Below are 20473 nucleotides of genomic sequence, written 5' to 3' on the forward strand. Positions count from 1 at the left end.
GGGGTTTGGCTTTTTGTTTAAGTCTGTCCTAGTTTAGCAGGTGGAACCAGTTTATCACTGTGTGGATGATCAAAGCTATGTATTCCACACCCTCTGTTCATTTCCCAAGAGCTGTTAACAATGGACCACTTGCAGCAGCTGCCCAGGGCACACACGACTCCTCGGGTTGTGAGCTGGGTGTTAAAGAAGCCTGTGAGATAAGAGTTGTGATAACTCCCCTCCACGGAGTCGTTAGCACCTTCACACCCAGACTGAGGGGGTGTGTCTGCTAGTGGGCCATCAACGATTCCAAAATACCCCCTGCTTCACAGAGTCAGATCACCCATTGTGTAACTCTCTGACGGGGGGGAGGGACTGGGTGCTCCCACCTGGGCCGGAGAGTACATAATCCTGGGGGTTTGGAGACCTTGGGGAACCACTCATCAGACCAAAAGGAGGATCAGAACCTTGACAGGAGAAGGTCACCACTCTCAATCAGACTGTGAACACCACTCTTCACCAGACTGCAAGCATTATTTGAACCAACAGGTTTTTTACCTCATTTTGCTTTGGCCCAGCACAGAGGCTATAAAAACCCCTTTTGTGTTTGTGCCCCAGGGCACTGGGTTACACTTCTGGGGTTTGTGGGTTAAAAGCAATTTCTCTTTGTGTCATTGTATTTATTGTATTATTTTCTATTAAACTGTAACTCTTGACTTACAATCTTTTGTGTTGAGTTCATTTCTCCTACCAGTTTGCAGTGTGCAGTTGCCTTTGAACACGTGTTGATGAGAAGCAGCTCTTTTCTTTTCTTTTGCTTTGTGTTACAGAGAAGGCGGTGTGCAAGCCATTTTGTTGCCCTGTGTTACTGAGGGGGGGGTCTAGATTTGTGTTTTGGGTGGTTGTGTTTCTGGTTGGTAGTTTTCTGTTGTTAGTTTCTGTCTGTCCTGGGAGTGGGAGACACTGCTGTATTGACACTTAAGTTTGGTATGCTTGTCTCTGTAGAATGTGTTTTGTGCTAGTTTCTTTTGGGGTCTTTTGTCATAAATTAAATACAATCCTGCAGCTAAACATTATCACCGGTGTGCTGGTTTAAAGGTAAACCAGCAGGAGAAATGGACCCATCACAAGAGAGATTATAAGTCAGAATTACAATTTAATGAAAGATATTACAATAAATACACTGACACAAAGAGAAAGTGCTTTCAACTCACAAAACCCAGCAGTATAACCCAGTGTCCTGGGGCACAAACCCAAAGGGGTTTGTTAGCTCTTGTGCTGAGACCTGCGTGGTTCCCCCAAGTCCAAAGCAAAAGGAAGTGAAGAAACCTATTGGTGCAGGTGATGGCTGTAGTCTGGTCGAGAGTGGTGGTCTCCTCCTGTCGAGGTCCTGCTGCTCCTCTGGATCCAACAAGTGCTTCCCAAGGTCTTCTTACCCACCACTTACATACCCTCAGGGAGCACCCAGTCCCTCTCCCAGGGCAGGAACTCACACAATGGGTGATTAACTCTGGGAGCCATGGGGTATTTTTGAACTGTTGATGGCCCATTAGCAGCCACGCCCCCTCAGGCTGGGTATGAAGGTGCTAATGACTCCCTGGGCAGCTGCTGCTAATGGTCCATTGTCCTTGGGAAATGAATAGAGGGGGTAGAATACACAGCTTTGATCACTCCCACACAGTGATAACTGGTCCCACCTGCTGAACTAGGACAACCGGCAATGCAAACCCCACAATAACTATCACATACTTGTATTAATAAATGTTATTTCGGGAGCTGTTGTGGAGAAAATTCTTTTCTTGCTATTAAGTGTGGTCTCATAGCAGAGGTCAGAAACCCTTCCAACCTGTGTTCTGTCCATAGTTTGACAGGCAATGTTGGGATCACAAAGATCTGACTTTCTGGAGACGCTTATAGCTATTAAGTTCTTCCTGGCTTAAGTGTGGTCCTCATAGGAAGGTCAAAAAATCTTTCCAGCCTGTATTTTGTCCATAGTTCAACAGGCAGTGCTGGGTTCACAAAGCTTTGATTGTTCCAAGGACACTTATAGCTATTAACTTTAGATTAATACAGGTGGGACTAGAAATCTTTGCATTTCTGCCCTTCTCCCTTTCACGTGACAGCTGCCAAAATACCACGTCACTTAAACTGGTTCATTCTTTTAGTGGTACTTTCAGGAGTAACAGTATTACCTTCATTTGGCTTATAGTGATGATTTTCACATTTAAAAATCTGTACCAGTCAATCATTCACTGCAGACTTCTTGCTTTAGATTTTCTTTACCCTGCTAGTCACCATTGTGCAACTTCTCAACACCTAGGGAGAAGAAATATTGGAAGAAATGAAAGCCTCAGATAATATTTGTACATTTTAACTGAGTGCAAAATCTGTCCAACAATGAAAGGTTCATCATTTAGAGAAATTAGTTCAAATGTCACTGTGAAAACAAAAAACCAGTACGTTGCTTCTAAAGTAAAGAAGGCAGTCCTGGCCTATGCAACCATAGTCATGTCGGTTGAAGTACATACATTATAATGAATTCTTTTTCTCTCTGGAGGACCTGTCTCAGTTTATGTCACTGTTTCATAGCACTACAGGTTTCACTCTTTTACCACAGTGTTGAAAATACCCTCACTGAACATGCATGTTTCAGAAGTTACTGCAGCATGACAAACTGAGTGAATTCATTGCTGATGAAAGATACAGGATAGACAGGGCTGAATGTGAAGATCTCTATAAAGTTATGGCAGAGGCTAAGCAATGCAAATTTCATTATACTTCCCTAAAGACAAAACTAAATCCTGAGCTATAATCTACTAATGATTAGAATTACTAATATACAGGTGGAAGAATGTGTCTTAAGAACTGAACTGAAGTGCGCTTACTGAACATTGCTAGAATATATTGCTTTGCGTGCCCTAAATCACTGTGCATCTGTGTAGCAACAACTTCTGCTAATTTCTCTGACTTCAGCTGGATCTCACCTCACAATTCTGCCTCACTGTGCCATTTAGTTCCCAGAATGTCAGGTAATATAGTCTCATTTAGCAGATGTCTCTCTAAAAATGAGTCATCAAGTAGAGGTGAGTAATGTAATTTAAAAAAAAGTATCTAATTACAAGGTCCTGCTATGTTTTAATACTTTTTAGTTCTCCAAGTCAAATAAATATTTTTCAAGACCATTAGTCATCAGAAGGAACAGAAAAAAAAAGATTCAATACAGTTTTAAAGTCTTTGGCTAGTGAAAGATCTTGATCCAAATGCAGGACCCCTCTATGGCGACAAAAAAATATAGAGCTTGGACTTTACTGAACTTGCTACACTTCAAAAATGCTAATGCTGGACCTTAAGGATTTGATCCTGCATTAGCTGAAGTCAGTACAGCACAGTACAAGACAAATGCCCCAGCCCTTGTGCAATTGCTCTGACGTAGTCCACTTTTGCCCCCACTGCATAAAGACTGAAAGGAAAAAGAAGAGGTTGTCTGATACATCTCTCATGGCACAGAGTGCACTGTGCCATGCAGCACTAGCTGAGTTTTGTGAGGGTAGAGAAAGTTACCCTTGGTATCTTGTTAAAATCTCCCTGGAAGTCATTTCACCAGTAGCTTTCAATGCCCTCTGCCTCTGTAGTAATGAACAGATATATGCCCTATTTAATTCAGATACATTTATCTTATGAGTTACTGTCTCCTCTTATGTAAGGAACGAATAATTTCACAGTGGTCAATCTCACTTTATGTGCAAACTACACCACCCCATACTCCCCAATATAATTTATCTGACAGTACCTAGGTGGATAAAGGAAGACTTCCATGGACAGATGAAACCTATCAGCCCATCACACATAGCCATGGTGGGGAAGGGAGTGGGAGAAAAAACCCACAAAACATGCAACACATTAGCAATTCTTCAGGTTAACAGACAAAGAAAGGCCATAAGTTAGAAGTGCCTTCTCCCCAGCACACTTCCAAAGAGACCAAGTCACACCAATTAAATAAATCACAGCATAACTTAAAGTGAAAATGTGAAAGTACAAATACAGGGATACGGGGAAATACCGAATGTTGCACTTACATTGCAAATCCACCAAAATCTATTGCTATTTTAAGCCAGCTGAATTGTTGGTCCTCTAAGATTTTTTTTTATTTTCAACACTTACCTTCACTCTGCAGTCAAGAGCTGCATTTTGAACTGCATTCCTTAGCTTTAAGCCACTTCATTTCCTCAAGGACAGAACATAAAAGGAGATAAAAATAAATATACCTCTAATTTTTTTTTTTAATCAATTGAAGTATAACAGTCCAAAATATCTATTTTAATAGCAGCAACACAAAAACACATCTTCTCAAGGTATTTCTATGAAGGACAAATGATTCAGCCTACAAGTCTAAATATAATTTGTTTAACTTCTTAACATAAACTTTTGCATGTAACTCTATTAGGCAGTGCATACTGTGACTTACAGTCATTTTTAAGACCCTCAGCTTTACAGATATTCCTATTGTAGCTCCTCCTTACGTTGAGAGAGTGCTCGGGGTCTTTTAGAAGTCAGGCTTCTGAGCAAACAGGCAAAAGAAGTCACTAACAACCAAAGGTCCATTGTGTCTTTTATAAGATCTACATAATACTAAAGATTCCCAAAAGCAAAGGTTTCAGGAGAACAGTCTCTCAAAATTAGACTTTTAAAACTCTCATTTTTAAAAGTCTTTGCCAATGTTCATGTAGGATGACCAAGAAGTGAATTTAAATCCTCTGCAATTCTTTCACTACTTTCATACTAAATCGTATCCAAACTCACTTCAAAGTTACTTTTCCCTACCCTTGACAGCAGCTATTGTAGCCAATATCCATTCTTTACTGCTTCCATGTAAGTTTCCTATAATACTGGCAAAGTGAATTTTACCTTCTTAAAGAGATAAAGAAACACCTTCCCATTAAGAGATACACAACCCTGCTACATCTACAACCTTTGCATTGTCTCTCATTGGGATAAAAGAGCAGGCTTCCACATTACTAATTTGCAGGCTAACTAAAACAGAGATTAGACGGTTTGCTGCTATGCAGACACCGCCTTTCTGTCTCCATACGTCCAGAGAGTTACAATCATGCAAAAATGTGACTAGATGCACTGAGCTTCATTCAATAGCTATCACTGAGAGCCAGACCTTTTCCTCCCTGCTATTAGAATGTATTTCTCATGTTCCTTTCAAATGGGAGGACCCAAAGGACACTGAAGTATCTGTTCTAATGTCATATAATTCCCAGGCTCCTACCCAGAAAACCTACTCCTTCCAGTCATTCACTAGTGTAAAAGCAGCTCTTCATGAGCAAGCTTCAATAGAGTCATATCATTGCAGTGAAAAAAGGTGCATGGATTTGTGGTGAGGCCACACCTTGAGTGTTATGTTCAGTTCTGGGCCCCTCAGTTCAGAAAGGATATTGAGGGGCTGGAGCAGGTCCAGAGAAGAGCAACAAGGCTGAGGAAGGGACTGGAGCACAAGCCCTATGGGGAGAGGCTGAGGGAGCTGGGGGTGTTTAGTCTGGAGAAGAGGAGGCCCAGAGGTGACCTCATCACTGTCTAGAACTACCTGAAGGGAAGTTCTAGCCAGGTGGGTGCTGGTCTCTTCTCCCAGGCACTCAGCAATAGGACAAGGGGGCACGTGCTTAAGCTCTGCCAGGGGAAATTTAAGTTGGAAATCAGAAAAAAATTCTTTCCAGAGAGAGTAATCAGGCATTGGAATGGGCTGCCCAGAGAGGGGGTGGATTTCCCATCCCTGGAGATTTTTAAACTGAGGTTGGACATGGCACTGAGTGCCATGATCTAGTAAATGGACTGGAGTTGGACCAAGGGTTGGACTTGATCTCAGAGGTCTTTTCCAACCCAATCGATTGTATGATTCTATGATTAAGGGCATGGAGGCTAAACATCACCCCATTTGCCCATTTGATTATCTTCTTTGCCTAAGGTAAGGGATACCAATCACACACTTTAATACATAGACTCCAAACTACTGCTTATCAATACAACTTCTAGTAAAACCCATGCTTTCATGCATCCAGAGCAAGTAGGTTTGCATAAAATAAAAAGCAAACCAGATTCCCAAGAGATGTAAATCACCTACTGATGCTAGCAGAGTTACAACGATTTATACAACCCAAGAGTTCAGCTTAGTGAAGCTTTCTGCATTTGGCATTCTCAGAGCACACACTATTGTCTCCCTTCCCCTCCTCAGATCCCCACCAAATGCAGCCTGTAACAGAAGTGTTCTCTTCCTAACTTGGCTTCAAGTCATGGCCATAGCTCTCAACAGTATATAGCTTGTCAAGATAAAATATGTTTGGGGACATACAGTCTCTACTGGGCCTTTTATTGACTTAACTCTATAATTTATGAAAGCCAAAATTCCTTAAGGTTTTCAAAAAACCTAAGAACACAAAAACCTTCAGCTGTTTGAGTAGTTTGACCTATGTGCCGTGCAGTGCCCATCATGATATATTAATTTTCTTACGCAAGCAAACAAAACAGATGTCAGCTAGAAGTTGCTTCATGTTAGAGGACATAAACAATGCAGAGTATTCTGTGAACCATTCAAAGCAGGAATTTTGCCCCTGTAATGTGTACAGGTCACTAAGAAACTACAACTTTGCTTTGTAAAGAAAAAAAGGCAACCCAAAGCAAAACAAAAAAATCCACTAGGTCTAGGCTTTTACTGCAGCTTTTCTTTCCAGATACTGCATGAGAGCCAGAGTAGTTAAGATCATGATGGAGTTGTTAACTAATGCCACAAAACACTACCAATAACATCTCATAAGAGAAAAACAACTAATGGAAAGACTGGAATATGTGAGAACAAGAATGAAGTCACCTCTCAGCAAGGTCTCATGTGTACTCTCTTTAACTCTCCACAGAATAGCCCAAAGAGGGATTAGCCACATACACCTTGAATGCACCAGAGGCCAAGTTCATCCTGGTCCTAGGGCCAAGACTGGAGCAAAAAAAGAGAGTTAGCAACTTATGCACCTCTGAATTAGAGATAGAGGACCCCTAAGGACTGGTATTGCCTATGTTACTGCCACAAAAACCCCCTCAGGGAACAGAATTACTGTAGGGGTAGAAGATTAACTGGCTGCAATTGCTTGCATCCATACCTCGATATGGACCACACACCAGTCGTGATGCTTCTCCCTCCCAGGCTAATGTTGAGGAACAATGACACATCTGTCCACAGGAGTACAAGCACTAAGATTACAGCTCCTTCTTTCAGTGATCTGAAGCAGATGGAAAGTCCCTCTGAGCATTGTCTTTGTCTAGCTGTCACACCTCAACTGGACCTGGCTGTAACACCAAGATGCTTGACTATTTTATATATGACTTTGTTTTTCTAGGGAAAAACGGGGAAAGCAATTTAATTGATCAACAGATTAATTTCATTATTTTATTAGTAGTCTTGTCTTGTAACATACACTGGCAGTTATTTCTAAATGTTTTTAAACTTCACAGAGAGCAATTCTAAAAACTCCAGTGCTCTAAACTGAGACTGTAATTGTAAACCTGGTAATTTGCTCCAATTGTTTGGATTGGTGAGCCAAAAATCAGCTGGTGCATTCAACAACATGCATTTTTTGTAAAAGGGAATTTAGTAATGCTGAAAAGAAGGAATTGGAAACCTGCAAGATCAAAGAGCAGGAACACAAAAAGCTTAGCAGTTGATGATAACCTTATCCAGCCACTAGTTCTTGGTAGGTATCACTTCAGTTAATAACACCACAATGCACTTACCACTTCCAGGGCACCTTTCATAGAAGGACCTCTAAACACTTTGTAGACCCTAATTAAGTCTCAAGACACAACATATCTGAGAAAAACTGGGTTTCTAGCTGTTGAAATTTCCAAAAGATCAGGAAATAAGTCTACTTTTGTGGCAAATTAATAAGGTCCTATCCACAAAAGGAAATGACCCCCAAGTGTGGAAAATAATGAAAATACCTACACCAATGCAAGCATTGCTTTGTGAAAGTGGTCTGACCAGAGAGAGATCTTCTATAGCATTTCAGGAACATATCATTTTCACTGTGGCAATCATCAATCAAAGCTGAAGTGCTTTGCTGCAATCTCAAGCCTTTGCCTCTGTGCTACTACAGAAATCTGAGATGTGTTTTATAGATAACTAAACAAGACAAGGCCAAAAAGTCTGCTAAAGCAAAAACAAAGCAGCACCAGAAATGGAGTGCAACAGGAGTCCCATCTCCTGCTCTAGCCTTGAAAGAGATCATTGGCAATGTCAGTTGCCTGAGGTGTTCTCTAAGATTTTATCAAGCGTTCAATTTTGAAACAGACCACTTAGATACAATTTTACCAGAGATTTTGAAATTAAAAATTTCTACTCTCACCAAGATGCTTTAAACAGAAGAAAATAGTGGGAAGAAGTGTCAGAGGTCAGATCTGCAACTCAGTCTGATTCACACACAGGAGAATGCAAGACCATAATGTTTCTCTTCCATTCTTTCTACAAAGCACATCTCAAACTATCACCTCTGTCTTCTGACACTAATCAGCTATAAGAAACAGGCACCTTACTGTTAAACCTGGCCATCTGTGGCACATTTGCTAAAGTACTTATATTTACTTTTACAGATTACATGTGCTGAGGTTTCGCTTACTGATGTACTAGAAAATTTTCAATTTTGCACCTGAAGTTAGGCACTGTTTTAATCAAAGACAACATCCTAAAGCTGCTAACCATTCACACATTTTAAAAACTGAAATATTCTAGCTAGCATGTACTACAGGATCTATATTTCTTATCTGCTAGCTCAAAGTATATTCTTTTCTCTTATTCCTTGTCACATTATCAAGGCTATGATAATTGGACAGCAATTACCTAAAGGTCTAAATCTTTGGTCTCCTTCAAATTAAGCTTTTCTCACAAAATTTTATGCTCAAACTATGATGTCATTCTGAGGTTGATATAAACAGCTGATGTTCCCAACAAAATCTGGTACTTCTGGCAAAATAGCATTCAAAATGAAATTTCAGGTCCTGTTCCCCTCAGTTACCAATGGTGAGCACAACTACAAACTAGGAAATGTAAAGCCACTGAACAGATTCAGATGGGTAAAAGCTAAAGGCAGGCACAGGTTTCTTGGGCAGTCTGCATCAGCTATTAGTAGCAAAAGAAATGCTGCAATAGTATTGAACTGGGATTGATGAAAATTTCCACCAGAGCCAAAAAATTGCTCTTTTATGGGAGTAACTTCCAATCAAAATTATGATAATTAAAAGTTTCTAAAAGTACTGTTTTGTGGCAATCCAAATTTTATTGTGCATGTGACAAGAGACTGACTAAAATCAGAATGATTACTTTCAAAATCTGTTGGAAATACCACGCTTCAGCATATAAATAGGAGAATACCTACAACTTGTGTAGTGCAACACCTCCAAGAAGGTATTTCCCTGTCTGTACGGGTCATCCCTGAATAATGTGCTGTGGATTTTCAGAACATGCATTTTTCTCCAAAACTCTTTATTTAGTACTCTAGAGAACACAGAAGCTTGTTTCAGTCTTGAGAGAGAGGGGAAACAATTGCTGATATATTCTGTAGAATAAGTGAATAGAAATTAAATGAACTTCACTAGAGGTAAACCTACAGAGATCGTCAGGTTTCAAATGCAACAAGCAGTATAATGCTACAATATAAGTGCCTAAAAGCTACTTAAATAAATTGTCAAAAGCTTTATATTGCTGTGGTATTAAACCTGAAGTAGTATCCGATCAATAAAGCTGAAGTGAAGCAAAAGACAGACAAAAAGAAGAAATCAGATAAAAGAGTAAGCAATCTGGGACAGCAGTGTGACTTGGTTTCATACAAACCAGCATGTTTGACACTTTATGTACTCTTCGTGTTGCTAGAACACCCAAAAGCTTTGAACTGACACCCTTGTCTTGATAGGTAAAAATTTGCTAAGAGCACAGATTGGTCACCGAGTTTCTAGGGATCACTGAATTGAACAGACAAAACTTGGGCAGTGAATTGATTTAATTCTTTAGATATATTACAACAGTCTAATTCAAGATGTAATCCCTTAAAGTCACAGCATATTAGCTTACTCCTCTTCAGCCTCCTCCATCCCTATCCCTTGGAAAAAAAAAGCCACAAAAATTAAAATAATTTCTGGTATCACTTAAGGAGCTTAATTAAGCTCAACAAAGCTTCTTGACAAAGCTTGACATTGCGAATTTGCACTTAACATTGGGCATCCCAGTCAGATTTTTTCATAATGCATAGTCTGGGTTGCATTAAAATAGCATGCAATGGACTGAAACAAGGTTTAGCTGGTGTTAACCATATAGTATTGTATACCACTTCTTTTTAATGAAGAAAAAAGTGTATAAGCAATTTCTATTTTCAAAAATCACTGATTTCAGCTGGGTCGAATTCTGCAACAGCCTTTATCAGTCAAATATACTGAATAGGAACATTATGTCCATACAGAAAATGCATATAGGTAATGAGGACAGGTCATCTTTTAGGCACACAATAAGAATGCCAACACAAGTGTAGTGTGTTTGTTTTCTATCAGTCTTGTAAGTGTCAAAATGTAATTTATATCTAAAATACAAATGAGACATTCAACCTCTCATCAAAATGGCCTTTCAGTTGAAGCAAGTTGCACCTGTATAAATGCAAAGTCACATACAGTACATAAAGCTTTTCTTTCAGGTATTTCAGAGATAGACTTGGATGCTACTTGTGTAGCAGGAGATATGAAAGTTGTATCTGAAGCAGCTGTTTCCATGATCCCTTCTGTCCTTCTGTCATAGGCATGTTCCAGCATAAAATCGTAGTTGTTAATTTCTGACACACTTGTTTCAACTAATGTATCACTTTTGGCATAGCAAAAATGGATGCAATGCAGTCTGTCCGATATCTCCATCCTGCAGTTTTCATTCCTGCACTGAAGTCCGGGTCATTCCAAAGCCTTCTCTTCTCCAGACTGAACAAACTCAGTTCTCATCCATTCATCAGAGGAGAGATGCTCCATCCTTCTAATCATCTTGGTGGTTTCCCCTGGGACAGAATCATAGAATCATAGAATAGAATCATAGAATCAATTGGGTTGGAAAAGACCTCCGAGATCATCGAGTCCAACCCTTGTTCCAACTCCAGTCCATTTACCAGATCATGGCACCCAGCACCACGTCCAATCTGCATTTAAAAATCTCCAGGGATGGCGAATCCACCCCCTCTCTGGGCAGCCCATTCCAATGCCTGATTACTCTCTCTGGAAAGAATTTTTTTCTGATTTCCAACTTAAATTTCCCCTGGCAGAGCTTAAGCCCGTGCCCCCTTGTCCTATTGCTGAGTGCCTGGGAGAAGAGACCAACCCCCACCTGGCTAGAACTTCCCTTCAGGTAGTTCTAGACAGTGATGAGGTCACCTCTGAGCCTCCTCTTCTCCAGGCTAAACAACCCCAGCTCCCTCAGCCTCTCCCCATAGGACTTGTGCTCCAGTCTCTTCCCCAGCCTTGTTGCTCTTCTCTGGACTTGCTCCAGCCCCTCAATATCCTTTCTGAACTGAGGGGCTCAGAACTGAACACAGTACTCAAGGTGTGGCCTCACCAACAGGATAATGTCCTTCATATGCTGGGGACCTCAGAGACAAATGCAAAGCTCCAGGTAGGGTCTCACCAGAGCAGAGGCATAGAATCCCCTCCCTTGTCCTGCTGCCCACACTGCTTTGGATATAGCCCAGGATACAATTGACTTTCTGGGCGGCAAGTGCACAGTGTCAGCTCACGTCCAGGTTCTCATCCACCAGTACCCCCAAGTCCTCAGCAGGGCTGCTCACAATCTGTTCATTACCCAGCCAATATTGATAGTGGCGATTCTTCCAAACCAGCTGCAGCACCTTGCACTTAGTCTTGTTAAACCTTGTGAGGTTCCCATGGGCCCACTTCTCGAGCTTGTCCAGGTCCCTTCTGGATGACATCCCCTCCTTCAGGTGTGTCAGACACACCACTCAGCTTGGTGTCACCTGCAGATTTGCTGAGGGAGCACTAGGTCTAGCACAGAAGAACTTTGTGTCAACTCTACTTTCTGAAACCACCCTGACAGATGCATTGCCTGGAAGATCTATTGCCCATTTGCTGAGAATACCTTCAGTAAATTATGAAGAAAGTTTCTTAAAAGCAGCACAATACATGGATGTACAGCAGCAGAAAGTGTCCAGCAGCAGATAGCTGGATCAGCATCACTTACCCTATACTTTTACTGATAAAAAATAAAGCTACTCATGGGTGGCCAGGTACTTTGGACAGAATACCATAACATCCCAAAACAGCCTTACACTTAACTAAATAGCAAAGGGGATATTCAGCATATATTAAAAAGGCATCAGATCTCATGACATCCAAGTCACTAGACAACATTTATTTAGGTCTTTTTCACTTAGACTACTCATCTGATAACCCTGCAATCAGTATCTTGGGTTGTTTTTTTTTCCTCTAACACCTCTAAATACATTTAAACTGCTCTAAAATTTCAATCCTTCACAGGCAAAAGTTGCCCCTCTTATTTATCTCTTCCTTTGTGTTTTATATAGTAGTCCCAGAGTTATGTGAAAGAAAAGTAAGCAAATAGTAGGCCTTTGACTATTACGCCCTGGAATGACGGCATAGTTTAGACCTGTGTGTCTTGCTGTAGAAGACAGAAGTCCCGATCTCTGTTCCTGCCTCTCCCACTTATTTTCCACATGAACTTGGCCATTTTTGTCTCAGTAAAGTGACCTATAACATGCACAATGTTATTTAGCATATACAAGTCAGGTTGAATTGGCAAGCACTGTTCAGCTGAAGACAGTACTAAGATAGAAATGTGGGGTGTCTTTTAGGACACGAAGCATGCTGGAAGCAAGCAGAAGTATAACTTTTCTGTTGTGTATTCAAACAAAAGCTCTCCCACTGGAGTTTCTCTCTCTTGGCAGCATTTCATTTCCTTAGGAGGAAGATCCAGAGAGGACTAAAAATCTCATCTCAAATCTTCTGAGCAACAGACTTAGAATCACAGAATCACAGACTATTCTGAATTGGAAGGGACCCACAAGGATCCTTGAGTCCAACTCTGTACCTCATGCTCACCACTGGGAATCTGGCAAAGCATTGCAGCTGACAGAAGTCATTTCTATGTGACAGCAGAACAATACGCTACGTCAAACAAGTTGGTGATCTCAGACCAGTTATGTAAGAACGCATTTCTGCAACACCATTGGGAATAATTAGAAGCTCTGTGACCTACAGAGACATTAGCTTCTGCTTTGCTTTTTTCTGTGGACAATATAAGTAGCTTAGTCTCAGACAGTGAACAGTGAGAAACCTGTAATAGGCTGAGAAGAGACTTGTAACCCCACTCTCTAAGAGCTCACTTTAAATAAGGAGATAGGGCCATTTAAAACATTCCCCATAATTTATTACCTTCTCCCTCTCAATTTTGGCCCACAGATCAAGCTTAATTACCATCATTCTGCTTTCCTCCAAGTCCTCAAGGAAAATAAAAACTACAGTTAACACTACAGAACTCCACAGTCTTCAGACAGTTTCCCTCCACCACTGGGAGTGCACAGCATCATGCTGCAAACCACAGTACAATGAAACTTTACACAACACACCTGTAAACATCACTGTTTCTAAGACTGATTAAAGCAAAAAGCACCTGAAAACAGTGGTTCCACTGGTAGGAATGCCTGCTAAAGTCAAGGGAACTGTGCTAAACTCTAAGTCTAAAACACAACATTTCAAAGCTCACACTTAAGAGGCTGCAGGCTCCATTTCCAAATGTGCCTGTACCTCAGGTGCTGCTGAACAGGAGAGCAGCAAGCAGGACTATAAAATGTAAGGATCAAAAAACTAAGACAACAAAACCCTCTCTCTATGGTCTTTATGTACTCTTAATCAGTACATGTCATATCTTCAACTGCATTTCCTCATATCCAGAAAAACAGCAAAACCCACGTCACAGCTGCAGGCTGTTGTACTACCCAAAAATCCTTAACTAAAACTTGTACTGAAACTTCTTCAAGAAGTTTTAAAGCTCCTCTGCCTTTCTGAGACCAAAGCTACACTTTCAATAGAGCACAGCCACCTTCCTCCAACTTTGCAAGATTTAGCTGAGCTGAAGGTTGAGCTTAATGGAAGAGGTAATTTTACACAATTCTGAGAGGTTTGACCTGAGAAATACACAGTTCTTATTTCACTACTTCTTTTGATAATTTCAAGGCAGAATAACTGCACTTGTGGTGCTTCTGTCTAAACTGGCTTTAAAATAATCACCATAACTTCTCTTTTGATATGGTTGAAATTACGGAACAAAAAACATGAAGCTCCCTGCACAACAGTCCTATTTTGCCATATTTCCTAACCATCAAGGACACATGAGAAATCCAATAAGAAAGAATTCACTCTTGCACTCAGAAAGAAAATTAGGTATTTCTTTGGTCCTCCCTGGCACATTATCCCTACAGTTCATTTTGGATTTACACAGGGTGCTACTCAAAGCAGAATTTGGCCCTTTCACTCAGGTGGTCTGACAGAGTTACTGCAATTTGTAGTATGTTATATTTTATATTATGTAAAGCACGTTTCCCAGACTAAAACCCTCTCCCAAAGAGTCTCCCCAGGTCTCTGCCTGATTTTAGCCTCCCCTTCAATTTACTCCCTTGCAGGTCCACGGAAGACAGCGAGGTAAAATTGTCTTAAATTTGTGTGAGATTATGTCAGAGCCATGGTCCATCATAAAACCAGATACTGTTAACCCTTCTACAAGCTTCCATTCATTAAGGCTGTTCTTCATTTGAATTCACATGAGCAATATCCATGGGCCAAGAATTACATTTTAGAATAATAGCTATTTTTTCCCTTGCTAAAAACTAGAAAGTGCAGTCTCAATCCGCACTGTAAAACTAGAGTCTGTTGTATTTTCTTAATAAACAGAGTTGTTTATGGACAAAATATTTGTGAATACACTTTTGGGAATCTGTGATAGTTGAGGACACACAGGTCCTGGGGATAAACCCATTTCCTGGAGGGGATGTGCTCCCCCTTTGTCGTCCCCCATGTGGCCCCTGAGACACTGCACAGCACTGAACAGAGACCACCAGGGAGGAACGAGGGAGGGTGCTTTATTACAGTGGGTAAAGGTATTTAAAGGTTTTGGGGGGATTCAAGTTACAACTTTTATAAAACAATAAGGAACCGGGGATTACAACAAATAGGTGAGGGTGAAACAGGGACCAATAAGAAAAACTTATACAAACATTTCGAGGTCAGCCTGGGCTGTCCCAGTTGATGGGGAAAGGGTTCCTAAAAGGATTTTGGGAAGAAGAGCAGTGACTCAGGGCAATAGGGACAGAGAATCCATTTTGTAACACATTTTTACACAACCATAAAAACTTCTGGTTTTAGGGCATTTGGGCTTGCATCTTTATAATATTCACAAGCCCATTTCTTACAAGATTTTTTCCATCTTTGATTCTGTAGGTCCTCTGCCACACTCTACTGCCTAGAGGATAAAGACAAGATGATTTAAATACATCTTCCCAGGTTTTAATTTTTGGTTTTGTCAGGGGAGGTTAGTGTTAGGTATGGGGGTTTTTTATGCCTACAGTTCCTGGTACTTAATTCTAAATTGGGCAAAAATCTTGAATGTAAATACTTAAATTCAGCCTTGGTGATCTGTAGGCATTGAAAAGAGTTCTTTGCCGGCTAATGTCAACAGCCTTTCCACGTGTGACTCTCTATTGCCTGGAAGAGTCACAGGAGAGATAGAAATAATATTCTCAGATTATAAGGTTATTTCCAGTTCATCACACCAGGATCCAGGCCCTCAGAACTGTATAACTCTAGTTTGTCATACAAGTCAAATTCGTAGTCTGTCACTGCTTCAATCCATTCATTTATAATGAAACGTATTTCCTACATGTACAGTAAATTCCTTTCATTTTTGACTGAGATGAGCTGATCTTTATCAGATACTCTGACACAGAAGGCAAACACATCATTACTTTCTTCCCTCTTGCTAAGTCTACTATATATTAAATCCAAGAAAGCAGGTCACATCTATTTAGAGACAGTAGTGAACAGGAAAAAAAAAAAAACAAAATAAAACAAAACAAACAAACAAAAAAACCAAAACGACAAACTGCCTGTTTTGGAAAACCAGTTGGGTTGTTACAATAGACGGCCCAAGAGTGACAAACTAGTTTTTTGGTTTGACAGATGAAGCAATAAACATCTTTAGTGACCATGGAAGTCCTTTCTTGGACAATGGACTGGAAGCTTTAAGGCAGTTCCCAAGCACAATAGGGAAGGGGGTTGATGACTTTGACAGCCTTTACTGAAGGACCCCAACAAAGGGAAGGAGAACTCCCACCTGAGGACAGTGCAGAGCAGCAGAGCTGAACACAACAAACTCCTGCAAAGCTTCTCCACAAGTAGCCAAAACAAGATTGCACAAACACTGAGCTTGGTCACAAATCGCTCAGAGGAGGCAAAATGCAGAGGAAAAATTACCCCATAACATGTATCATTCACACTTTCATCTTTTAAGAGGTAAAAGAAAAACACAACAGTCTACTATCTTCCATTTGGACTCATGAAGATAGTAAAAACAGAAGAAATAAAAGGCATTTTTGAACATGCAATAATGCATATTGCATTCAAGGTGCTTATCATTCAAGAACTTTTTTCAGGGACTCAAGATGCCATTTAAAAGCTGATACAACACAGAATTTCTCACAATCCAAATCCTGAATGAAAAAACATGAGTAAGATTAGATAAGTAGTTATTTTTGTCTCCAAATTGGATATCCCTGATTCTTCTAAGGGGTGGAAAATGGAATCAAACGTGTTACTGTTGCATGACCCAAGAGTCACAAGCTGACAGCGCTTCTTTTGGCCACATTAGGGTTCCTCAGTGGGCATGTTGTAGCATGACTTCATGATAATGGTCAAATGACATCGCCTCAGAAGTACTGCCAGCTAGAGATGAGAAGTATTTGGAGGAGCAAAAGACTCAGTTCACATCCAGCCAACCTGTCCTGTGGCTGACTATAATACCCATTTTAAACGTGGCCTCAAAACATGAGCATAGTGTAGAATGAGGCATGCAGTCTGGGAGATCCAACTGATCAGTCAGCCCTTGTGGCCACAAAGATGTGGGGTTTCGACAAAATTACGTAGGGGATCCCAGACAATCTCTAAATTTACCAATGTGACACAATCATCATATTTCTAAGGTATTTAATGTAACGCAAACAATAAAAACTCCAGAAAATCTCCAGAAACCAGAGAACCTTATGTAACTCCATTATTGCACTTAACTGTCTCTCTCCTTGTGAGATAAAATGCAACTAGACCAAGTACTTTATTCCCACACTTTGATGGTAGAGAGAGTACTGATCCCTAAACAAAATATACTGAAAAGCAAAAACATAAACACAACTGTGCTTCAATGACTTTGTGTCCCTGTGTCATCTCTATAGGGTTTCACTGATGCGGTAGAGAGAAAATCTGAGAACTGCATGGAGCACTGGCGATCCCTTCTGCAAGTCCCATCCAAGGCACACTGTTCCCTTCCTTCCCCCCAAACCCATCCCTATTTATACAAACATGCTGCTTCCTTGCTTCACTCCTATAGTTCCATCCCTGACTCTGAAACATTAGCATTTAGTCATTACTTTTGTTAAAGTTAGTGCTTTGTAACTAGTGAGAATAAGGTTTTGTCCACTAATCCCAACCTTCAGTCATATAAATGCACACTAGATGCACTGAAGACCAAGGAACTAAATTTATGATACCGGTAGAGAAACTTTTTTCACTTGTTTGGGTTGATGGGGGAAGGAAACAGGGTGGTATGTCTGGTTTTAAGGAGTAGTGGCAAACCAAACTGGCTGTAGTTTATGGAGATCTAAATAAAGGAATAAGAAAGAAACTAGTCACAGAGCTTGTAATAACAGACAGCAGAGAAAACTGCAAAAATGCATTGTCTTTTACTGTTACAATGCATTGCTCCTTAATTGAATACTGTGTTCAGTGAGTGAGCCATTTACTATTGTCTTTGGAGTGAATGAAGCTCAGACCTTTCCCATATATGGCAGGGCCTTTTAATCACCAGGGAGCAAATGAGCAGTGGAATTTTACTGGCTCTCTGGGTTTGCAGTGCCCTCTCTTGTATGAAATACTATTTTCCAGTGAATGTTTGCTGCTGGGATTTTGACCCAATTTCCTGCTGTCATTGTCCTTTAGGGCATGTGTAGAAAGCCAAACAAAGAGAGCCAGCCTCTTGATAGCAAGCAGCTTACAACGAATTTGGAGTAACAGAAGGAAATCAAACAGATTTACACTGAGGTAACTGAGATTAGATCCATCTATATCAAATAAAACCCATTTACATCACTGTACTGCTACTGAAATCAAGTTCAAATTCAGGCCAACTGATGCCCAGGTCCAATCTTCTCTCTCATTTTCACCACTGTACCAGAAAAGAGACAATTAGTGATTTAAATTACTGGGATAGTGGTAGGGAAATTCTCAGCTGGCCTGCTTTTGCCAGGGTAATATACACTAGCCACATAAATGTTTGGCTTCATAGTATCTGGATTGCCTAAACTCTCTTGCTCATATTTACAGCAATTAAAATGCTGCACTTCAGTCTTTATAATCCAAGTTCTCTTTGAAGTGGCAAAGCAGCAGCTGCGGTTTATCAGACATCCAAATGAAACTCCTCATTTTCATAGCAGGGGTGTAGCTCTGCACGTGGGGATATGCTGTTCCCAAAGCCAAAGCAGCAAACTCTGTCCTCTCTACCTACTCAGGGGTGCAGCACCCCAAAGCTGCTCATGAATGATGCTGACTAGAGGCAACCTACAGCACCAGAAGGTTAAGCTATGCAGGTAAATGAGAGCTGACCAAATGCTTCTCCAGATCTCAGAGGGAACCCAAGCCACTCCCAATTTCCACACCTTGTAGTCAAGATCTAAGAATTTCTTTTCCGAACCCATGATTTTTAACTAGGCCGGAGCAAAGCCAAATTCTCTCTGGCTCAATGACTTTTGAAATTGCTGAGAAAGCTGGTTATCTTGCAGTCATTAGGAAGATGGAGGCACAAAGTCCTTAGCCTACTCTATCTGTCTACTGATCCCAGAAGACTGAGCAGAAATTGTTCTCAGTACAACAGCTTGTGTTAGCGATAATCTGGGCTATCAAACTAGCACTGCTAGGTCCTCTTAAATGGTGAGGAATTATAAAAGGTCATACCTTTACTTCTAGGATGAATGATTTTACCAGAGTGAACCCTGTGGCTAGGGAAAAAAAAATCTAAGAGTTCCATTTCACCATTAGAGATCTCACTGTCAAAGAAAAGAGTGAAGTTGGAAAAGGGTAGTAACATGCCCTGTGGCAATCAGAAAGACAGCATGGCATATCAAAGACAGGCAAATAAGAAACAAACAATGGCCTGATCACTGACTCCTTCACTTGGGCAGAGATCCCTTTGAAAATGACTGGAATCCGAGGGGCATGATCCTCGAATCTTGACTTCTGAAGGAGCACAGGAACTGTTGCTCCTGCACTCACTTGATGAGGGTTCATCCAGCCCTGTGCCACTTCTAGCTAAAATCAGTTATTCAGGCAATGACATAAAAAAAGCTGCCAAAATCTCTGGACCTTTATCTCTGGACAACTATGACAACATAGTTGTCATAGGTCCAGGCTCCCTTAGCTATTTAATGAATCATGAATGCTAGTTCTCCCTCACTCCTAGTTATTTTACTTTTAGAAGTAACACAGTGATTTCCATGATTCTTAGATTTTCACAAGCTTGAAGGAAGATTGGAAAGGTCACATGCACATCCATGTGTAATGACATTGTCTTCCTGCATTTGGCAGAACACACACACCCTTTCATATTTGTTGGCCTACAGAGTTGGCCTTCTGAATACATCCCAAACCAATGCATTTACAGCAAAACTTTATCTCTACAAATGTATTTATAACCCTCTGTGAGCTAAATTCCAAAGATTTTTTTTGCCATTTAAGGATATAAACCAGAAAGTGTACAAGCTGTTGGGTTCCACTTTGTTTCACACCCTCCGCAGCAAGTCTCAAGGGAAATGCTCTTTATTTGTATTCTGTATACAAGAGGGTGTGGAAACATGTAATGTTGTTTCCATTCCCTGAAATCTTTCCCTAGTATTTTTCCCCACTGCAGCCTGGCCTGGCCCGAGGGCTTACAATTTTAAATACTTTCAACAGACATGAAACCTAACAGCTTGCTTAATAGTTTCACTTCCAAGCTTATGACTCTATGGTGGACTCAGTGGTGGATCTGTAAGCAAAAGCTTACAGCCTTTACACAGTTTTGGAATATGCATAACGACTTCACAGTAAGATTGTTACAGATGCAGCAAGCACAGTTCAGTCTGCCGTCATCCAAGAAATT

General features: G+C 40.7%; 1 protein-coding gene across 4 annotated transcripts in view; it reads right to left on the bottom strand.

The window, feature by feature from the left end:
• Positions 1-20473, bottom strand: part of CALD1 (caldesmon 1) — a 211703-nt gene that overhangs the window by 185975 nt on the left and 5255 nt on the right. For 2 of the 4 annotated variants that reach the window (XM_071551404.1, XM_071551402.1), the window contains exon 2: positions 2172-2295. The exons of the other annotated variants lie outside the window; for them this stretch is intronic. The gene's annotated coding sequence lies outside the window, so the exon portion shown is untranslated. The remainder of the gene's footprint in view (positions 1-2171; positions 2296-20473) is intronic. 4 annotated transcript variants of the gene reach the window in all.

The sequence above is a fragment of the Pithys albifrons genome, chromosome 3 (genome assembly GCF_047495875.1).
Source record: "Pithys albifrons albifrons isolate INPA30051 chromosome 3, PitAlb_v1, whole genome shotgun sequence".
Lineage (NCBI taxonomy): Eukaryota > Metazoa > Chordata > Aves > Passeriformes > Thamnophilidae > Pithys > Pithys albifrons.